Source organism: Dermochelys coriacea, chromosome 28 (genome assembly GCF_009764565.3).
Source record: "Dermochelys coriacea isolate rDerCor1 chromosome 28, rDerCor1.pri.v4, whole genome shotgun sequence".
Classification (NCBI taxonomy): Eukaryota; Metazoa; Chordata; order Testudines; family Dermochelyidae; genus Dermochelys; species Dermochelys coriacea.
Window position 1 is genome coordinate 3,403,811 of NC_050095.1, and position 22,492 is coordinate 3,426,302.

The following is a 22,492-nucleotide window of genomic DNA, read 5'->3' on the forward strand; positions in this document are numbered from 1 at the left end:
TGGGTGAGGTTTTTCATAGGAGTGGGTGGGTGAGATTCTGTGGCCTGCGCTGCGCAGGAGGTCGGACTAGATGATCAGAATGGTCCCTTCTCACCTTAGTATCTAAGAATCTATCTATAAACAGCTGGATTCGTTGCCCGGTATGCATCACCCAATAATCACAACGGGGTGGAGAAGCAGAAAAGTTTATTTGAAGCTTCAAGCGGTACAGGGAGACAACAATCTCAAATCCTGCACACCAGTGCAAGCAGTTACACATATTTTATACATTCATTCTTTAGCATCCTTATCCAACAGCAAGCTGCCCTAAGTATCCCTATAGCCAATCCGGTATACCGGCCAGTTCCCCTTTTTCCTCTTATCATCTATTCCCCCATATATGGAGTTGTTTGTTCAGCACTATCTAACATTCCTGTCCTGCTTGACCTAATCTTGCTCCAGCCAGTCTGTGCCTGCAATACACTGTTGCAAATTTCTCAGCATGAAGGCTGTGAGTATCTCCAGGCAGAAAAGGGAAGGTCGGGTCCATCTGGGCCTAGAGCGAGGGGGCTTCATCGGCACTCGTGGTCTTCCATCCCCTTGAGTTACCTAGTGGCCGTGCCCGGTGTCCCCAACACCCTGAAATGCTGGGAGCAGCACTGAGAAAAGGAAGTTTGTCAGTGAGATCAGTAGCAATACCTCTGAAATGAAGGAGTGCTTTCTCCTTTGTGATGACATGTTTGAATCGTGTTCCTTTACGATGAGATAAAGCTTTAAAATATCCTTCTCTAATCTCAGGATGGGTCTGTAACCATAATCGTTCTCTGTGCCAATTGGCCTCTAGATAGTGATCTTTGGAAAGAGCTGGCTGAAGAGCCTTCCTACAAACCAGGAGATCATGGCTTGGCCTGCCAGTTCTTCCTTGCTGAACCTCTAGCTTGTCTGCTAGATTCCTTTTTTTGTATCTCTTCTCATAAAAATGAAAGAGGTCACAGCACAATCCTTGTAAGTGCTTGTTCAAGACAGAGAGAGCCTGTCTTGTGACTAAGCCTTGGAAAGTGGCAAATAAGAAGTCTGGAGTTGATGGAAAGGTTACCATGACTCAGAGTTGAGTTGAAGTTGCTATGACTGAAATGCAGAGCACTAACCATTCTATGATCACAGCAGCTTGTGGGAAAAGCGCATGTTAGAAGCCCTCTGTCAACTCAGCTGTGGCTTTCCATGCACAGAGAGGCAGCCCGCTCAAGGTCTGCAAGTCTTGAGGGAAATGGGGAACTTCTGTCCTTTGGAATTTCAAGGTGTTGTCTTGGAGCATCAAGTGGAAGAGTTGCAAACAGGCCATTACGGAAGGCACCATGGCTTAGTAGGCTAAAGCACCTGTCTCATAAAAAGTAAATCCTGGGTTCAACTCCCTGTGGTGCCTTACTGCATGCCTTTTGTTTCCTCTGCTCACATTTTTCTCTGTTTTCTTAGGAAACAGAAGAGACCTCCCTTGGCAATCCAAGCAATTGCTTGCTAAGGAAAAGGCTTCTTTGCAGAGGAGCGTTGGAGAGAATCAAATCACCAGCCTGGAGTTGATAAAAAGGCTATTGGCATTGGCAAGGAGGTTGCTTCGACTGCAATTCCTGTGACACCAGAGCCTGTTTCAAGTGCCCATGCAATTTTCTGGGGATATCTATGCCCAAAGACCCTTCTAGAGGGTTCTCTGCAGGGCTTGCAGGAACTGGAGAATTACTGTCCTTTCACCTTTCATTTTATTGTTGATGAAAAATGGAGCAGTTACGGGAGAAGTCCCAGAGAGTGGCAGTGTGGCAGAGCTTGCCAATAAACCTGCTGGATAAAGAGCAAATTCAGGATCCAGCATCCAGTGCTGCCTTGCTGAATGTGCCTCTTCTTGTCGCCTTTTGGTCAATCTTTTTTGTTAACGGAGAAGCCCGCCTTTGACTAGCCATAAAAATGCTTGCAAAAAACCAGGTCTTTTTGCTGACAAGTGTTGAAAGCAGGCACCGGATGAACATGGAAACAAGGTAAAGGTTGCTGTAACTCATCTTGCATGCACGGCTGTTGAAGCTACAAGGCAGAGCATTAAGCACAATATTACCATGGCTGGTCACAGGAGGGTCTCTGGATGAGGGGATCCTCAGAGACTTGACACCATGGAAAACCTACAACTACCAGTCTCTCTGAACACCTGTGATGAGCAAGATTGAGTTGGGACACTTGTTCTGCTTCAATCATTTATTGTCTCTCTGGGTGTTCTCTGTCTCTTTCTTCTCCCCCCATTTCTCATCTCCAATGTCTCTGCCTTTTTCCTCTTGCTCCCTCCCCCTGCCCTTTCCCAAGAACTCTCACTCTACAGCATTTAGGAAAAGCCAGAGTTTCCATGTTCTGCACATGATCCTGTGTCAGAGGACACGTGACCCCGGTCAGAACGAGTCACCAGAACAATATGACCCTTCATGGGAGACTTCTCTGCCAACTCAGCAATTTACACCCCTCCTCCCTCACTAAAGGGGGAGGGGTACAGCTCTGACTTAGAGGCCCCACAGGAGAAATTTTAGCCCAAAGGGAAATTTGTGTGAAATGCTGAGAAGTGAAGAGCTCCCTTCCTCGCAAAGCCCAGAGCTCTAGTGTCACCCCCATGGCACCAGGACAGGGAAGCCAGTGGGATGGGGTTACAGAATACAAGGGGGAGGCAGCAGGGGAGAGAGGTGACAGGGAGTGTCTCTTTTTCCTTCTCTCTTCACTTTCTCTTTTTCTCTTCTCTTCAAGTAACTGCAGTCACAGCAGGGAAGGATTTGACAGATTCTGTGACTTACTGTGACCTCTGTGACTTCTGCAGTGGCCAGCTGGCCCCGGAGACTGCACAAGCAGTGGCCAATGCACCTGGCCCTGGGGACCTCTGGAGCAGCGGTTCTGAGGGCAGCAGGAGCAGCCTCAGCTCAGTGGCTCCTGGCAGCATTCCTGGGGTGGCCGGAGAAGCAGCTGGCCCCCTGGGGCTCCCCACCACCAGCAGCTGGAGTGGCCGCAGACCCCTAGGGCTTCTCCCCCTGCAGGAGGTGCCAAGGGCCCTTCGGACTCCCTCCCCCCACAGCTGGTGCCACAGACTCCCTGGGCTCTGCTCTCCAAGATTTAATGAGGGGTATTTATGGTATAAGTCATGGACAGGTCATGAGCAATGATTTTTTGTTTCTTGCCCATGATCTGTCCGTAACATTTATTAAAAATACCCGTGATTAAATAATCGCCTGACTCATTATCGATCAACTAAATCAAAAGGCTTCCACCTGCAAGTGGATTTAGCCCAGGACCCTCAAAGTCAGCAGTTGTTACACTCCCCACTGAACTCTCTGATCAGGAGTCCTAGCGCTGGAAGCCTCCTGTTGAAATCCTAAAATAGCGGTTTTGTACTGGGGGGGGCTGAAATTTTGGACTGAAGGTTGTAGCTCCATCGTTATTATATTGAGTTGCTTCAAAACAACAAGTGAAGAAAGTCTCCTAAGGGCCAGGCTCTCTGCCATTGAAACAGCTGCCATTGCTCTCCAGGAGTCTGTGTGTGCCACACAGCAAAGTACAAACCTGCTCCGAACTGAAAGCGGGGTCAGACAATGAGAGGGTTGGTAACACAAATACTTCAGACTATTAACCCTAGATCCCTTTCTTTCTTTAAACCAGACATGCCAGTCGACTGTTAGCTATGGCATTGTCTTCATCTTAAAATATCTCTCAGTACATTTAACAGAGGAAGTGAAACCGCCTCCCACAAATGGCTCCCTGTTAAGGAGTTGTACCATACCTGCCCCTGGAGACTGGTTTTATACCCTTAGAGCTTTTTTCTTCAAACCCCTTATCCCAATCTATGGGCCAACTTCCGCATTTCAGAATTTAGAATTTACTCTCATCACCCTAGTATGGCCCTTTCCATGTGAATTGGGCAAGCAAGTGGGGGAAGCTACATGGCTTATGAAAACCAATGCTCTGGGAGAGGCCTGAACTCATAACATCAGCAGTGTTCCCCCCGCCACTAAAACCAGTTGCACCACCGCAGGTGCTTCTTAGGCAAAGTTGGGAAGTAGGCAGTTACCTGAGTCTTTGGTTAACACCTCTGGGTGGTAACAAAATGGCTGATGGTTCAAATCCAACTGACAATGGAGCTTTTTAGCTATGAGAATCTAGAACATTTTAACAGGAAGAAAATCTCCTCTATTCTCATCTAGCCCCTTTTGACTCCTTCTGCCCGTCTTCTTCCTTCCCTATCAGTGTCTTTCCTTCCCCATTGGGGACATGCAGAGATGAGCTCTGGTCTGTGTGTGTCCTATACAGGGGAAGGGGGTCGCACTAAAACAGTCAACCTGTGGAACTCTTTGCCAGAGGATGTTCTGAAGGCCAAGACTGTAACAGGGTTAAAAAAAGAACAAGAGAAGTGCATGGAGGAAAGGTCCATCAATGGCAATTAGCTAGGATGGGGAGGCATGGTGTCCCTAGACTCTGTTAACCAGACGCTGGGAATGGGAAACAGGGGATAGATCACCTGGTGCTTATTTGTTCTGTTCATTCCCTCTGGGGCACCTGGCATTGGTCACTGGGCTAGATGGACCTTTGGTCTAACCCAGTATGGCCGTTCTTATGTTCCTGTGTAACATTGATAATGGGTAGGTATGTGGGAGGGTGTCTGCATGGTTAAGGGGAGAAAGAATGGAGAACTAACAGTGGGGCCCAGAGAGATTCCCCCACAGATTGCAGACATCCCCTGCTTCCCACCATCACCCATGTGTGGGAAGAACAACTTGGAGTTTCTTGGGGAAGACACTTTTAAAAATGCAAGTTTCAGAGTAGCAGCCGTGTTAGTCTGTATTCACAAAAAGAAAAGGAGGACTTGTGGCACCTTAGAGACTAACAAATTTATTAGAGCATAAGCTTTCGTGAGCTACAGCTCACTTCATCGGATGCATTGCTGCTAATTCCATTTTAATAAGATCAAAACTTCCTGAAACTCAGTGACACAATCACTGGAATGAGTTTGTCCTGATATTTTACTGGCTGCAGGCACAAAGGAAGAAAAATTACACTTCTGGTTCAGAGGCAATGCACACACAAGAATCAAAGGGCTTTTTATTCCTTAGGTTCTGCCACCATATGCTGCTTCCATTTCATTTCAATCCTTTCCCAAGATTTCTCCTTGTGCAAAGCAACATTACGTCCTTGGGAGAGACTGGACCAGAGGCTGCATTCATTTAACCTACCAAAAAACAAACAAGCAGAACCATAGATTAGGACCTATGTATTCTCCAGGTTCCTCCAGCCCAACCTTCTGCTGATGCACCTCAAGCCACAGCCATGCAGGGTTGGAATCTTGCACTGTTTAAATTCCATGACACTGAGGGATTTCAGCTCCCCTTTGTCCAGAGGAAACCTTCATCCCACTCCCAACCAGGTTCTTGTCCATGGGATCACTGTAGGGGTCTGGGTCCCTGTTTGTCTAGTCTCTCTATCTAGGACAAGCCAGGGTGCCTCTATATAAATCCATGGTAGGCCCACATCTTGAAGACTGCATGCAGATGTGGTCACCCCATCTGAAAAAAGGTATATTGTAATTGGAAAAGGTTCAGAAAAGGGCAACAAAAATGATTAGGAGTATGGAACAGCTTCCATATGAGGAGTGATGAATAAGATTGGGACTTTTCAGCTTGGAAAAGAGATGATAGAGGTCTATAAAACAATGACTGGGTTGGAGAAAGTGGATAAGAAAATGTTTACTCCCCCTGACACAAGAACTAGGGGTCACCAAATGAAATGAAGAGGCAGCAGGTTTAAACCAAAGAAAAGGAAATATTTCTTCACATAACACCCAGTCAACGTGTGGCACCCTGGGGCACCTAGGATTGGCCACTTTGAGAAGACAGGATACTGGGCTACATGGACCTTTGATCTGATCCAGTATGGCCGTTCTTACCTTGTGTTCTTATGAACTGGGGTGTATGAGCACTCATTGCCCTCTGCGGATCTGCCCTTCTCCTTCCCCTTCTATACTCTCATGTTTCATTGACTCCAGCCTTTTTTCTATTCATCATCAGCATCATTGTAAACAAGCTGCCCTCCCCTCCTGTCCCCTCAAAGAGACAGTGTCCCCTGTCTTGTGTAAACCACTGACTTCTCTCAGCACTGACTGCCCCTCTGGGTCCTTGCCCCTCGGTCTGTACTGATGGGACCCTTCCCTCCAGTCCTGGAGGATTCTCTCTTCTCCTTCCTCTTCAAGCAGCCCAGTGGGTGGGAATCTTAAAAGCACCTAGCTGATTTAGGAGCAGAAACCCCTGCAGAGCTTCCATGCAATTGGCACTTTCTCCTCATTGCTCAGGATTGAAACTTGTGCAGGGAGACTGGTGGGCCACATCCCAGCTGGGCATGAGCAAAGCAGCAGGGTAAAAGGCAAACTTAGAGATGCTGGGGATTGAACCCAGGGCTTCATGCATGCAAAGCATGTGCTCTACCACTGAGCTACATCCCCAAATTGACCTTCTCTACTAGTTGTTGCACTCAGAGCCTGCCTCTTTCAAATGCATCCAGTGGCTATAAGCTTCATGGGAAGACCTTTCCCCCTGGATCATGCTCTCGTGGAGGTTGCTGGTTCATAGGGGTCACTTTGCAGCAGAACCAGATTCTATATGTGGGGGAGAGAGAGTGCCTGCCCTGGACTCAGGGTGCAGAGATACACTCTGCCGTCTCCCCTGAACTGGGGGTGCTGCAATCCCCTGCTGGAAGGTCATAGTGGTGGTGGGCACTGTGAACAGCTCAATCCCTGACCCTGGTGGCAGAAGTGGTGTGGGGAACTCCAGCTGTCTCTAGGAACTAGGGTAACCAGATATCCTGATTTTATACCGACAGTCCCGATTTTGGGGTCTTTTTCTTATATAAGGTCCTATTACCCCCCACCCCCTGTCCTGATTTTTCATATTTGCTGTCTAGTCACCCTACTCGGAACTATTATTTCCACCTCCTCTAAAGTCCAGCTTTCCCCAGCACATTCACTGCAGTGCAATTGGGTCACTGTTTCCATGGCTCTACAGCAAAGAATTACTCCCAGTTTCCCTTCTGTCTGCAGCATGATTCGCCTGTGTCGGTGGTTAATAAGGTGGATCTAGTTGTAGATGGTTATTCATTCCCCACCTTGACAATTCACACAGTTCCTTTCCTATTCAAATCCCCAGCACCTCAATGATCCTGGAAGCAGGGGTTGGGTTTGCCCTGAGATTTTCTTTTTCCTCTCCACCTGAAGTGAACTCAGCCTCTTCCCCATCCCACATATTCCATGAAATAACAAGAGCAGCATAAAGAAAGAGGGGAGGGAACATGTCTTGGCCAGGGCGGGATGTTCCCAGGGCCCCCTGCTTGCCCATTGTTTCCATGACAGAAGAGGAAGGTTCCATGGAATTTGACACCCTGCTTTGCACAAGGACAGAAAAAGATCTTGCTGTTCCATGTCTCTGCAAAGAAAATTGTGCTTCAGTGTGAAAGAGAGGCGAGAATAGCCCCATGGTGGGACAATGTCCTCAGGATTAAGAGCAAAGGACTCAGGCTGAGAACTGATTTCACTCCACTCATCTGGCATTTAACACATTGTCTTCCATGGATTGGAACACATTGGGCACTTGTGACATTGATCCAGATTCAGGGGGTTCAGACTCCTTTAACTCTTGGTAAAAACATGAACTTGATTCCAAGAAGGAAGAGCGGAGAAGAGGAGAAGCCTGAAACTGACTTTAGTTCCAGACTGGGGTCTCCTGGATGGGTGGAAACTTCCTTCCCTGACACCAGGGGACAGCAGCTACTGGCGACATACCAGGGCTGGGATGAAAGGGGAATGTTTCATGGACTTTATGCACACAGGGCCCCACTAACTCTGAATCCTCCACTTTAGCAGTAACTTAGAAAGTCACATCTAGGTCAACGGCAGGACGGGGGTTTGAAAAGAGATTCTTTTTTCCTCCCCTTCATGAGAAAGAAAGGAAGGGCTGGACACTTAGGTGCAGAATACAACTTTTTCCTCTGGCTGAGGAGCTGAAAACCAGGCACAGATGACTGGTGTCTGCTGAAAGAGGTGCGGGCGGGGCACAATTTCAAGTTTCAGTCTCACTTTCTTAGGATCAACAGCCCCGCCCCCCCGCCCAGTGTGAACAATGCAGGAAGAGGGAGCAGAAAAGGCAACTCCTCTCCACTTACCCCTCCGGCAGCTGCCATGCAGGGAGAGAGCTAATCCAGAGGGAGGGCTAATCCAGGTGGGGTACATGACCCACATACTGCCCTCGACAAGTGTTGCCTCTGAAATTAGGAACATTCAGGAGTTCAAGGGCACAGCTGCACAGCCAGAAAAAAGCCCAGCACTACATGCCCAGGGTGAAAGGGTGTGCTAAAGCCTGGCATCAAGCCAGAAACCTTCAGATCTTCAAACTAATGCAATCTCAATGCAGCTACTTTGGCAACACCAAGGCCAACCAGGAAGGCTTAACGTACAAGCCACAGCACATACCAGGAAGATTTTAATCTGGATGTCACAACGTAGGAGACAAGCAGTGGACTTGGTCCAGAGGGGCAGGCTGGGGTTTCCTATATTGCATTCACTCTAGCCAGCACCTGCCACTTGGCAAGCTGCCACTGGTGACACCAGGTCGGCCAAAAAGAAGCAGCTGTTCTCACCGGAACAAGTCCACCCACTGTTCACAGGCAACTCCCAAGCCCACCACAGCACACCATCTTGGCCAGAAAGGAGCCTATTCGGACTCATCTTTGCTTCTCTTTCTTTCACCCAGAACCCCGCTTCTTCTCCTGGACTGCAAGTAGCCATCCCTGGGAAGCCAAGAGACAGTCACAGGATTCTACCTCCCAGCAGCCAACCGCACCTCCCCAGGCTTTGGCAGAACGAATGGTGGCGCTCTACTAACCCCACTGAGGCACTTAGCTTCTGTCCTGCCTTCCTCAGCATGACTTTCCTCTTTTGCCCCATTCCTGCCTCCCTTCCTCCTTTGTCAAGTCACGCCAAGGAAGGCAGCCAGAAGAGCCGGCCTCAGTAGGCCAACGTCCAAGGGCAGAGGAGGCCAAGCCACAAGGCTCCAAAAGGTGACTGGCCTAGATGCTCTAGCTTTCCACGGCTAATGCCAAGGTGCTTTCTCAGCTTATTCCAGCACCTGTTGTGTGGGAGGGATCCCGGTAGTCCAGACTCAGGGCTGGAACAAGCCCCTGATTTAGGGGGTTGCCATTTTGTTGCCCTTTCACACAGTTTGGGGAGATCTTTTTGTAGCTCTTTGCAGTCTGCTTTGGACTTCACTCTCCTGAGTAGTTTTGGATCATCTGCAAATTTTGCCACCTCACTGTTTACCCCTTTTTCCAGATCATTTATGAATATGTTGAATAGTCCTGGTCCCAGGATTGACCCCCTGGGGGACACCACTGGGGGACACCACTATTTACTTCTCTCCATTTTGAAAACCTTTTAACCACTTATGGATCCATGAGAAGACCTTCCCTTTTATCCCAGGACAGCGTAATAGAGCAGAATAGGGTTTTGTTGGGACGGGGACTAAATCGAGACTATATCAGGAGGTTGTACAGATTAACTGTCTTTGTGTAAGCGTGTGTGTGAAAAAATCAGTCTTTGTTGCAAGTAGGTTTTGAATCTCTGCTGGGAAACCTCACTTGATTTATTAGCCCAAGGCCTTAACTACTCAGCCATCACAGCTGTTTCCAAATCAAAGCCCCAATTCCAGATAAACTGATAAATAAGCCCAATGCCCAGACTCGAAGTCATCTGAAATTCAAAGAGTAAATCCAGCACCCAAAGCAGAGGGGGGAATATATTGCTTTTTCTCTTTACTTAGTCACATGCAATAGCTCAGAGAGCTCTTTTAAATGTCTCCCCTCCCACAACCTGGGAAAGGGGAAGGATTCTCAGGTTCTAGCTTGATTTGAAGGAGGATCACTTGACCTGAAAACCATTCCCTGTCCTTTCCTAGAAAAACCTGTGATGCACAGAACGAGGCGGAGAGAAATGCTTACTGGAGCCAAGAATTGTGCCCCTGGAATAGCAGCAGTATTGGGCAGCTGGAAATCACACAAAAAGAGCTGAAGCCTTGGTGGTTCAGAAATAGATCTCCTAGGTACTGTATGGGAGGTTTAGGTTTGTTTTCTGGACAGTAGCAGTCTGAGTTTTATTGCCTCCAAATTTCAGGAGAAAAATTCAGACCCAAACTGTGTGGTGGGGAGCTCGATCGCGGTTTCTTTGGGTTTGATTTGGTTTGTTCTCTTATTCTCATTTTAAAAGCCCTTGATCATTTTGATGGGAAAAATGTTTGTACAAGGCCAAGGAAAAGTAAGAAAAGTTAAAAATCTGTGTTGGAGTGAGGGGGTCTCTGTGTGCCAGGGCAGGGGTGGAGATTTTCAGGGAAGGGGGTTAAGGGATAAATGGGAGGCTTTCCCTGGAACACAGGGGGATGTTTTACAGTTTCCAAAGGGAAACCTCCCCACGTTCGCAGTGCTGCTGCCCAGCTCAGACCCCACTGACACCCCTGTGATGAAGTGGGAATTTTCTGAACATTTTGTATGCATATTGGGTGTACCTCAGTTTCCCCTATTTGTTGCACAATTCTCTAGGTCAGAAGTCCCAAATTTGGGGTGCCAAGTGGAATGGAGTAGCATTCAGGGGAATGCATCTGGGGCCCGGGCCAGCCCCCACAGCAGATGGGGAGGGAGCGCTGCCCAGCTCCGCTCCTGGCCCCAGCTGCTGGTCCTGGCTGCCGGCACCACTCCCAGGGCTCCATTTCCAGCCCTACACCTGGGGCTTTGCTGCCAGTCTCAGCCCCCACCCCCAGCTCTGGCCCCAGCCTCAGCCCCCTTACCCCGTCCGCATCCCTTCCCCCATAGCTGTGGCCCCACTCCCAACCACAGCTAAGGGGATGCATGGACAAGGGTAAGGGGGGGGTGACCCTCAAAAGTTTTGGGACCACTGAACTAGGTGATGGGATAAGGGTGTTTAATCTTTGCAGAGACCCCTAAAGGGCAGGTGTGGCTGCTGTCTAGCTGTTTGGGCCAAGACAATGGCCAGCAATTCTGTATCCGGGGCATACCTGCTGCAAGCATCCAGCTGGCTGGGAGGAGCTGGAGAAGAAAGAAAGAGGTGGAGGCCAGGGGACCAGTTTGCCTGGGAAACAGAACAAAGGGCAGAAGAGGGGCAAAAGGGCATGGCTGAGATTCGGCTGTTGGAAGCAAGGAGTCTGCTGTTTTGGGGACTTGAGGGGAGAGCCCAGGCTCTGAGTTCTGGGTCTCCCCAAGATGGACTTTTCTGAATTTTCCTAATTCCTGTGCTAACAAAGAACTTTCCCAGGATTTATTCCAGACCGCTAATAAACCCTTCTGTTTTACAACACTGGCTGAGAGACACTGGTGATTGTGGAAGTTGGGGATGCACGACTCCCCTTTGGGGAGTGTAAGGCTTTCCAAGGTGGCCCACGGAGATGACTCACTACAGGAAGCTCTTGGTGTGGAACAGGGGTGCTGAAAGGTCCAAGGTCAGTCCCAGGAGGTGCTGAAGGCAAGGAGGCTTCCCCTAGTGTGAGCATGCCCTGAGGGGTGTCACCCTGAAGAGGGTCCTGCCTGGGGTTGATTCAGAGCTGTTCCAGAGCACTGAGCCTGTGTGCCCGTGACAGCCCCCCAGCATGTGACCTACAGGCTCCACTCTGGCAAAGCTCCCTGTAAATCGGAGGCAAACTCCCCACTTCTCCCAGTTAATCTCCCCCTGCATAGAACCCAGAGCAAGTCCTGCCTAGCTGGGTCTCCTGACAACCACAGCTGTCCAAGGAGCTGGCCAAGCTGTTCCCCTAGGTCCCTGTTCAGGGGCAGTTGTCAGTCTCATGAGTATAGTGGTGACTATCCCGATCTCTCACTTGGGGGACTACGGTTTGATTCCCTGATGAGAAAGCTGCGATTTTGACACCAAGCATAAGTCTACAGTACAATTAAAAACCCACAGCTGGTCCAAGCCAGCTGATTGGGGCTTGCAAGGCTCACGGTCCAGGCCAGGGGCTGTTTAATTGCAATGTAGAAGTTCTCTCTCAGGCTGGAGCCCAACCATTGAGAACCTCCCCCCTCGCTAGGTTCAGCAGCCTATATGCTGAAGATGAGTTTATAATTGGGGCGCGTCGTCACCGTGCGGAATCGATGGCCACTGCTCCCCTGTCGACTCCACTTCTCCCTCTCGCCATGGTGGAGTTCCAGAGTTGACGGCAGAGTGATCAGGGATCAATTTATCACTTCCACAGTAGAAGCGATAAATCGATCCCCGATAGATCGATCACTAACCGCTGCCTGCGGGTAGTGTAGACATGGCCTTAGAGCCCCAATTTCTATTTCAGAATAGCAGCCGTGTTAGTCTGTATCCACAAAAAGAAAAGGAGTACTTGTGGCACCTTAGAGACTAACAAATTTATTAGAGCATAAGCTTTCATGGCGTACAGCCCACTTCATCAGATGCATAGAATGGAACATATAGTAAGATATATATTGTGACAGGGTCGGGCCAGATGGCTACAGGAGAGTAATAGAAAGCAGATATATTAGCCCCAGGCTAAGTAGGTCCTTTTCCCTGGGTAAGGTAACAGGGAAGGTTCCAGAACAATCAGGAACGTTCTGGAGACAATGAAGACAGACAGACTGATTAGAACACCTGCAGCCAATCAAGAATCTGTTAGAATCAATTAAGGCAGGCTACTCAGGGCATCTGGGTTTAAAAAGGAGCTCACTTCAGTTTGTGGTGTGCGTGTGAGGAGCTAGGAGCAAGAGGCACTAGGAGTGAGAACGCGGGCTGTTGGAGGACTGAGGAGTAGAAGCATTATTGGACACCAGGAGGAAGGTCCTATGGTGAGAATAAATAAGGTGTTGGGAGGAGGCCATGGGGAATTAGCCCAGGGAGTTGTAGCTGTCTCACAGCTGTTCCAGGAGGCATTCTAGACAGCTGCATTCCACAGGGCCCTGGGCTGGAGCCTGGAGTAGATGGTGGGCCCAGGTTCCCCCCAAACCTCTCAACTCCTGGTCAGACACAGGAGGAGTTGACCTGGACTGTGGGTTCATGAAAATGGCCAAACTGAGGGCTGCTGTGAAGCTCCAAGGCAAGCAAATCCGCCAATAAGCACAAGACCCACCAAGGTAGAGGAGGAACTTTGTCACATATATATATCTACAGATAAGTTGGAAGTTACCATAAAAACTGTGAGAGGATAATTAGTTAAGATGATCTATTATCAGCAGGAGAAAAAAACTTTTGTAGTGTTAATCAAGATGGCCCATTTCGACAGTTGACAAGAAGGTGTGAGGATACTTAACATGGGGAAATAGATTCAATATGTGTAATGACCCAGCCACTCTCAGACTCTATTCAAACCCAAGTTAATGGTATCTAGTTTGCATATTAATTCCAACTCAGCAGTTTCTCATTGGAAATGCATCCGATGAAGTGAGCTGTAGCTAACGAAAGCTTATGCTCAAATAAATTTGTTAGTCTCTAAGGTGCTACAAGTCCTCCTTTTCTTTTTGCGAATACAGACTAACACGGCTGCTACTAGAAAAGGAGTACTTGTGGCACCTTAGAAACTAACAAATTTATTAGAGCATAAGCTTTCGTTAGCTACAGCTCACTTCATCGGATGCATTTGGTGGAAAAAACAGAGGAGAGATTTATATACACACACACAGAGAACATGAAACAATGGGTTTATCATACACACTGTAAGGAGAGTGATCACTTAAGATAACCCATCACCAGCAGCGGGGGGGGAAAGGAGGAAAACCTTTCATGGTGACAAGCAAGGTAGGCTAATTCCAGCAGTTAACAAGAATATCAGAGGAACAGTGGGGGGGGAGGGAGAAATACCATGGAGAAATAGTTTTACTTTGTGTAATGACTCATCCATTCCCAGTCTCTATTCAAGCCTAAGTTAATTGTATCCAGTTTGCAAATTCATTCCAATTCAGCAGTCTCTCATTGGAGTCTGTTTTTGAAGCTTTTTTGTTGAAGAATAGCCACTCTTAGGTCTGTGATCGAGTGACCAGAGAGATTAAAGTGTTCTCCAACTGGTTTTTGAATGTTATAATTCTTGACGTCTGATTTGTGTCCATTCATTCTTTTACGTAGAGACTGTCCAGTTTGACCAATGTACATGGCAGAGGGGCATTGCTGGCACATGATGGCATATATCACATTGGTAGATGCACAAGTGAACGAGCCTCTGATAGTGTGGCTGATGTGATTAGGCCCTATGATGGTATCCCCTGAATAGATATGTGGACAGAGTTGGCAACGGGCTTAGTTGCAAGGATAGGTTCCTGGGTTAGTGGTTCTGTTGTGTGGTGTGTGGTTGCTGGTAAGTATTTGCTTCAGATTGGGGGGCTGTCTGTAAGCAAGGACTGGTCTGTCTCCCAAGATCTGAGAGAGCGATGGCTCGTCCTTCAGGATAGGTTGTAGATCCTTGATGATGCGTTGGAGAGGTTTTAGTTGGGGCTGAAGGTGATGGCTAGTGGCGTTCTGTTATATGTATACCTTCAAATCAGCGGCACTGCGATGGCTACCCGCATGGCCCCACAGTATGCCAACATTTTTATGGCTGACTTAGAACAAGGCTTCCTCGGCTCTCGTCCCCTAATGCCCCTACTCTACTTGCGCTACATTGATGACATCTTCATCATCTGGACCCATGAAAAAGAAGCTCTTGAGGAATTCCACCATGATTTCAACAATTTCCATCCCACCATCAACCTCAGCCTGGACCAGTCCACACAAGAGATCCACTTCCTGGACACTAAGGTGCTAATAAGCGATGGTCACATAAACACCACCCTATATCGGAAACCTACTGACCGCTATTCCTACCTACATGCCTCTAGCTTTCATCCAGATCATACCACTCGATCCATTGTCTACAGCCAAGCGCTACGATATAACCGCATTTGCTCCAACCCCTCAGACAGAGACAAACACCTACAAGATCTCTATCATGCATTCCTACAACTACAATACCCACCTGCTGAAGTGAAGAAACAGATTGACAGAGCCAGAAGAGTACCCAGAAGTCACCTACTACAGGACAGGCCCAACAAAGAAAACAACAGAACGCCACTAGCCATCACCTTCAGCCCCCAACTAAAACCTCTCCAACGCATCATCAAGGATCTACAACCTATCCTGAAGGACGAGCCATCGCTCTCTCAGATCTTGGGAGACAGACCAGTCCTTGCTTACAGACAGCCTCCCAATCTGAAGCAAATACTCACCAGCAACCACACACCACACAACAGAACCACTAACCCAGGAACCTATCCTTGCAACAAAGCCCGTTGCCAACTCTGTCCACATATCTATTCAGGGGATACCATCATAGGGCCTAATCACATCAGCCACACTATCAGAGGCTCGTTCACCTGCGCATCTACCAATGTGATATATGCCATCATGTGCCAGCAATGCCCCTCTGCCATGTACATTGGCCAAACTGGACAGTCTCTACGTAAAAGAATGAATGGACACAAATCAGACGTCAAGAATTATAACATTCAAAAACCAGTTGGAGAACACTTTAATCTCTCTGGTCACTCGATCACAGACCTAAGAGTGGCTATACTTCAACAAAAAAGCTTCAAAAACAGACTCCAACGAGAGACTGCTGAATTGGAATTAATTTGCAAACTGGATACAATTAACTTAGGCTTGAATAGAGACTGGGAATGGATGAGTCATTACACAAAGTAAAACTATTTCCCCATGGTATTTCTCCCTCCCCACCCCACCCCTCACTGTTCCTCTGATATTCTTGTTAACTGCTGGAATTAGCCTACCTGCTTGTCACCATGAAAGGTTTTCCTCCTTTCCCCCCCTGCTGTTGGTGATGGCTTATCTTAAGTGATCACTCTCCTTACAGTGTGTATGATAAACCCATTGTTTCATGTTCTCTGTGTGTGTGTATATAAATCTCTCCTCTGTTTTTTCCACCAAATGCATCCGATGAAGTGAGCTGTAGCTCACGAAAGCTTATGCTCTAATAAATTTGTTAGTCTCTAAGGTGCCACAAGTACTCCTTTTCTTTTTGCGAATACAGACTAACACGGCTGCTACTCTAAAACGGCTGCTACTCTGAAACCTGTCATTGGAATCTGTTTCCGAAGCTTTTCTGTTGCAAAATTGCCACCCTTAAGTCTTTTACTGAGTGGCCAGAGAGGTTGAAGTGTTCTCCTACCGGTTTTTGAATCTTATGATTCCTGATGTCAGATTTGTGTCCATTTATTCTTTTGCGTAGAGACTTTCCGGTTTGTCCAATGTACATGGCAGAGGGGCATTGCTGGCACATGATGGCATATATCACATTGGTAGATGTGCAGGTGAATGAGCCCCTGATGTTGTGGCTTATGTGATTAGGTCCTATGATGGTATCACTTGAATAAATATATGGACAAAGTTGGCATCAAGCTTTGTTGCAAGGATAGGTTCCTGGGTTAGTGTTTTTGTTGTGTAGTATGTGGTTGCTGGAGAGTATTTGCTTCAGGTTGGGGGGCTGTCTGTAAGTGAGGACTGGTCTGTCTCCCAAGATCTGTGAGAGTGAGGGATCATTTTTCAGGATAGGTTGCAGATCTTTGATGATGCACTGGAGAGGTTTTAGTTGGGGGGCTGAAGGTGACAGCTAGTGGTGTTCAGTTATTTTCTTTTTTGGGCCTGTCCTGTACCCATGACTTCTGGGTACTCTTCTGGCTCTGTCAATCTGCTTTTTTTTTCACTTCACAGGTGGGTATTGTAGTTTTAAGAATGCTTGATAGAGATCTTGTAGGTGTGTGTCTCTGTCCGAGGGACTGGAGCAAATGTGGTTGTATCTTAGAGCTTGGCTGTAGACAATGGATTGTGTGGTGTGTCCTGGATGAAAGCTGGAGGCATGTAGGTAAGTATAGTGGTCAGTAGGTTTCTTGTATAGAATGGTGTTTATGTGACCATTGCTTATTAGCACAGTAGTGTTCAGGAAGTGGATATCTTGTGTGGATTGGTCTAGGCTGAGGTTGATGGTAGGATGGAAATTGTTGAAATCATGGTGGAATTCCTCAAGGGCTTCTTTTCCATGGGTCCAGATGATGAAGATGTCGTCAATGTAGTGCAAGTAGAGTAGGGGCGTTAGGGGACAAGAGCTAAGGAAGCGTTGTTCTCAGTCAGCCAAAAAATTCTTCGCATACTGTGATTTCTATTGTGTGTATACAGAAGGGTTTGAATGTGTAACAGGTACGTTTGGTAAAGCTTAGCTATTTTATGTTTGTAACAGGCTCTTGCCCACCTCCAGCAGAGTTTTCAATCACATACTATGGCAACTTACCAAATGTCATGCAAACTACTCCATTCCTCCCCATATTCAATCTCTGACCAGAATGTTAGAATGAGGCAGAGAATTGGGAAAGTATCACAATAGGAATACATTAAAAAGTGGGATTAATCGAAGATGGGATGCAGACAGAGCCTGTTCTATAGCTGGTGAAGTGACAGGGACACACTCCCACTCGTGCTGGTTCTGAAATAATGGTAGAAGCAGGTCAAAGAGAATGAGCTCAAATGGGAGCTCTAGGCAGCTCTCCTGTCAGTGCATCACACACCTGGGAGGCGTTACACAAAACATAGCACTTCCCATCTGGAAGAGAAACAATTCTCCCCACTGCCACCACTTCATTATACTATCCATGTGGCTGTTTGTCCTGCAGGACTTTGATCTCTCTGGGTGGTCGATGGTGATCATAAAAGAGCCATTAGGGGAGCAGGAGTCATCCCAATAGAAATCTCTTCACTTCTTTCTCAGTACACCTTCTTAGCCCTGGCTTTGGGTGCTTTGAAGCTGGCTCTCCAGTCTTGATTTTAGGTGGGATCTTGACCACCTTCTGGGGCTTGGCAGATTACACCTTTTGAGGGCTTTTCTCTACCTTTTTGGTCCGCCTGCAGTCACCACATTCTGATGATTATTCCAGACATGGGCATGGTGGCCTTCCTGGGGATCTTGGCAGCTTTAGTCAGCTTCTTGGTGGCTATATTCCTGCTCAGAGCCACTGTCTTCTTCTCATGCCTTGTCCTGGGGGCCCAGCTGCTGGTTGAATGTGAAAGAGCCACGGTGCTGGTGACTGTAGCCTGCACCAAGTTGCCTTTGCTCATCAGACTCCCGAACCCCCAACTGGAGGTGGTTCTTGTTCTTCTGCACAGCATAGCCCCTGGAGAACAGGGATCTGCAAATGTGTATTCATATTATATCTTTGTTTAATTTATGAAAACATAAACTAAACACAGAAGACTGGAATGATTTCAGTTGATGGACAGGTTTGCTACATTTTTATGCATTTGCACAGTGAAACATTGAGTGTTTACATTCATTTCAAGAATCCTCATACAGTGGAATTCATGAACATAATGGAGAATGGAAATGAATTTTTTTTTTTTTTTTTAAAAAGAGCTTATAAGAGGGCACTTGAATTTGAACCACAGACCACTTGATCTTTAGTCAAACACTCTACCACTGAGCTATACCCCCATAACAACAGTGGGCTGGAGTCACGATCTCCAGGACTTTGAAGGACAGATCCTGCTTCAGCAAGCTCCTTTTCTACTCCCAGACCACAGGTGCTTTTAATAATGGGGTTCGATTAAACTTCATAAATGTGGTAAACACCACAACTTGCACACCCACTGACATAGCTTCTCCCACTGACATAGCTACCACCTCCTGGGGAAGTGGATTAACTGCACTGACAGGAAAACTCTCTCCCATCAGCACAGAGCAGTGGTTTTCAAACTGTGGGACAGGACCTCAGGGTAGGTCGTGACCCTGTTTTAATGGGGTCACCAGGGCTGGCGTTAGACTTGTTGGGGCCTGGGGCTGAAGCCAAAAGTCTGATTCCCCACCACCCAGGGCTGAATCCCTCAAGCTTTGGTTTTGCTCTCCCCCGCAGAGGGGCAGGGCTCAGGCTTCAGCTTTGGTTCCCCCCCCCCCCCGCCCAGTGTGGAGGGGTTTGGTGTTTGGTCCCCCTTCTCGAGGTTATGTAGTAAGTTTCTTTGGCAGAACGGGGTTGCAGTGAAATGAAGTTTGAGAAGCCCTGGCACAGAGCATCTTCATTACTGAGCTGCAGCAGTGTAGACTCAATGTTTGAAATGTAGACTTGTCCTTGGCCTGAGAGTAAAACTAGACTTGGCTCCCTGGGTGCTCGGGCACTGAAACTACAGCCATGAAGGCACCACACACCAGCCTTCCCTAGTTGGCAAGAACCAAACTGCCACAGAAAGACCCCCATGCTTTCCTAGGCCAGCTCCCTAAGCACTCAGCCACAACCACTTAATACAGGGGCTTTTCTACACGATGGTTCTGTTCTCATTGAACGGTCATTTCCAATTGTTTGCTCAGACCAGCTTACCCAGCACACTCACTGCTGTGCAGTTCTGTAAGTGTGGCCATGGCTGAACAGCGAGAATTTCTGCCCATTTCCCTACTGGCTGGAGCCTGGTTAGAGTGTGTTTGTGGTTAATGATTTTGCTGTAGATTGTTCATTCCCTGCTTTGACAATTCAGACAGTCCCTTTTCCCGTTGTATCTCCAATAGCAGGGGTGGGTTTTCTTTGGGTCACTGAGATTTTGGGGGGAGTTGGTGGCACCTTTCTTTCCTCACCCTGGAGTAAACCTAGGTTTTTATTCCATCGTTCATGTTTCATGGAATAACAGCAGCAGCATGAAGAAAGAGGAGAGGGAATATCTCACTGTCAGGGCTGAAGGTGGCCATGCCCCTCTATCTGACAGTTGCCATTGCAGGAGAGAAGGTTTCAATGCAATTGAATGCCCTCGCTCAGACTAGAGACACAGAAAGGTTTTGCTGTTCATGGATCTGTGCAAAGGAAATTGTGTCTGTGTGTGAAACTGAGGAGGGAAGTGAAATGCCCACATGGTGACGCAATGCCCTAAGGCATGACTGGAGTGGACTCACCTGGGATTGAAATGACATTTCTTTCTGTCAAGTAGTGAGAAATGTGACATTAATTCAGATGCAGCATTGAGGCTTCTTTAGCTCCTTGTAAAAACTTGAACTTGATTTCCCAGAAGGCAGAGAGGGAAAGTCTGGAGCTGCCTTTAATCCCAGTCTGAAATACAAGGGAGAATTCTGGAATTGAAGGAATGGGAAAAAATGGAGAGGAAAGAGAGAGAGAGAAAACACCTCTTTTCTCTTCTACCCTCTCCCAGCAAGAAATGTTCTCAATGGGGAAACTCCTCACCAGGACCAGCCTTAGGGAAAATGGTGCCCTGGGCAAAACCTGAACTTTGGCACACCCCTGCCCCTGGCCCCTGTGGGCTCCCTACTCCCCCTTTGCCCCTAGTTCCTGCACTCCCAACCCTTGCACCTCCTTCACCCCAACACCTGCCCCCTCCTGTGCCTTAACACCTACACTGTGTCCCCTTTGCCCTTAACTCCCATATTCCCTTCCTGTGCCCTCAGCCACTGCCCCTCTCCTGCACCTCCTTCACCCTAATTGCTGTACCCCTCCTGCGCCCATGTGGGGAAACTGACCTGTGGGCATGGGGCACCTGGCATTGCTGCCTTCTTCTCCCTGGAATGCTGCTCTTCCGGGCACCCTAGGGGCTGTGGGGGTGGGGGGGTGAGGAGTGACTTCAGGGCTCCCTGCATCCAGGTCACCTTCCTCACCTGGGCTGTATAAGGGGAGGGCAGAGAGAAGCAGCTTCTGATGCTCGTCTCAGAACACAGCCCAGGTGGGGAAAGTGATCAGGATGCATGGAACACTTCGTGTTGCTCCTCGCTCCCCTGCAACCCTCTATGGGGCCACGGAGGAACATTGTGGGAGGGGTTGAGCTGGGAAGAAGCAGGGAGAAATCTGGGAGCCCCCCCACGGGAAGCAGTTTCTGACACTACACTGGCAGCGTGCACCTTTGCACTGCTGCATGTGCCCCTTTGATGACCGGGTGCCCTGGGTGCCTGCCCGGGTGGCCCACCCCGAAGGCCAGCATGAACAGCAGAGAAAACAGAGATACTGGCCACACACTGAGCTGTAGTAGCCTGGGCGGCATGTCATGGAGGCTCGGGGAAGCTAAGTCTCCCCGAAGCTGTGTTGCCAAGGGGGCAGTGGCGGCTTGACACATGGGCCAATGGGGCCCATGATTAGGGCCCCTGGACAAATTAGGTCCCCTAGAAAAGTCTCCCCTATGTTGGCCCCAGGGCTGGAGGTGCTCTCATTCCCTGATATGGCCGGGGGCGGGGGGGCTGCAGCTGGGGCACAGAGCTTCTCTGGTCTCAGGGCCATGGGGGGGGTTAAGGAGTGAGCAGGGTGGGGCAGTGGGGGAAGGGGTGGAACAGAGATGACGTAGTTGATGGGACCATGGGTGGAGGCGTGAAGAGGGTAGGGCTGCAGGCAGAAGGGGGGGCAGGGCCACGGTTCCAGTGCCAGGGTCCCTGCACTTGTTCTACCTTTCGCTGGGTTTTGGCATCACTAGTCCCTGCTTAGCGAGTTGGGTCAGTGGTCCCCAAAATGTGGAGTATGCTTCCTAGGGAGACACAGAGGAATGTTCATGGGGGCACCTCAGGGCCTGAGCCAGCCCCCTGGAGGGCAGGGAGGGAGCACCACTCAGCTCCACTCTGCCCCCGCTCTTCCCCAACCCCACCTTTAGCCTGGGCCCCTGGCTCCTGGCCCAGCCTCATCCCCCTTACCCCTGTCCGCACCCCTCTTCCCAGGAAACAACAGCCCCACTCCCAGCTCTGGTTCTCGACTGTGGCTTCCAAGGGGCCACAGACATGGATAAGAGGGCACAAGTTTGGGGACCACTGGTTTAGGTGAAGTCCCCTTCACCAATCACTTCTATGCAGTCCAATAAAAGATATTCCTCACCCACCTAGCCCCTCAATCAGGATGGACTAGGTATGTTCTGCTGCCCTTCACTCATACAGGAAGGATAACAACATTTCATTTCACTGAATGCTAAAGTGATTTGTAACCCAACACCAGCCAAAACGGGTCATTCTGGCAAAGCGGCTCCATCACTCTGTGTACCAAGGCAGAGCAGGAGTGTCTATGCAAACGGTCAGTTCATGAAGTCTTTCCCCCAGCTCCTCACTAGATGTGAGGGGGGAGCTCATTCAGACCCTGCTTATGCTTAGTATTTAAAAACTCCTTATTGTCCTTATCCATGCTGGCCTTAGATTTCTCCTCATGTCCTTTCCCTGACAGCTCAGATGAGGTGGCCGAGTGGTTAAGGTGATGGACTGCTAATCCATTGTGCTCTGCACGCATGGGTTCGAATCCCATCCTCATCGAAGGCGTTCAGTCTTCTCTCTTCTTTTACAAACAACCATCTCCCCCTTTGGTACAATGACAGACCAAACCATGGTGCTTCCTGCAAACAAAAACCTTCTCAGGAACTCAGATCCCCTGCTTTAAATGAAATGTGGTGCTGAAAGAATTGTCTAGCTCTCTA

General features: G+C 48.6%; 1 protein-coding gene, 3 non-coding genes and 1 pseudogene across 4 annotated transcripts in view; 2 read left to right on the plus strand and 3 right to left on the minus strand.

Moving 5' to 3' along the window:
- The window catches only part of LOC119849371, a 1,398,949-nt pseudogene that overhangs the window by 939,166 nt on the left and 437,291 nt on the right, over nucleotides 1–22,492 (minus strand).
- LOC119849376 (zinc finger protein 420-like) overlaps nucleotides 1–22,492 on the plus strand; it is a 3,142,523-nt gene that overhangs the window by 733,929 nt on the left and 2,386,102 nt on the right. The gene's annotated exons all lie outside the window — the stretch shown is intronic.
- Nucleotides 6,413–6,484, minus strand: TRNAA-UGC. The gene has a single exon. It is a non-coding gene; the product is annotated as a tRNA-Ala (tRNA).
- On the minus strand, nucleotides 18,486–18,557 carry TRNAF-AAA. The gene has a single exon. It is a non-coding gene; the product is annotated as a tRNA-Phe (tRNA).
- Nucleotides 22,250–22,331, plus strand: TRNAS-GCU. The gene has a single exon. It is a non-coding gene; the product is annotated as a tRNA-Ser (tRNA).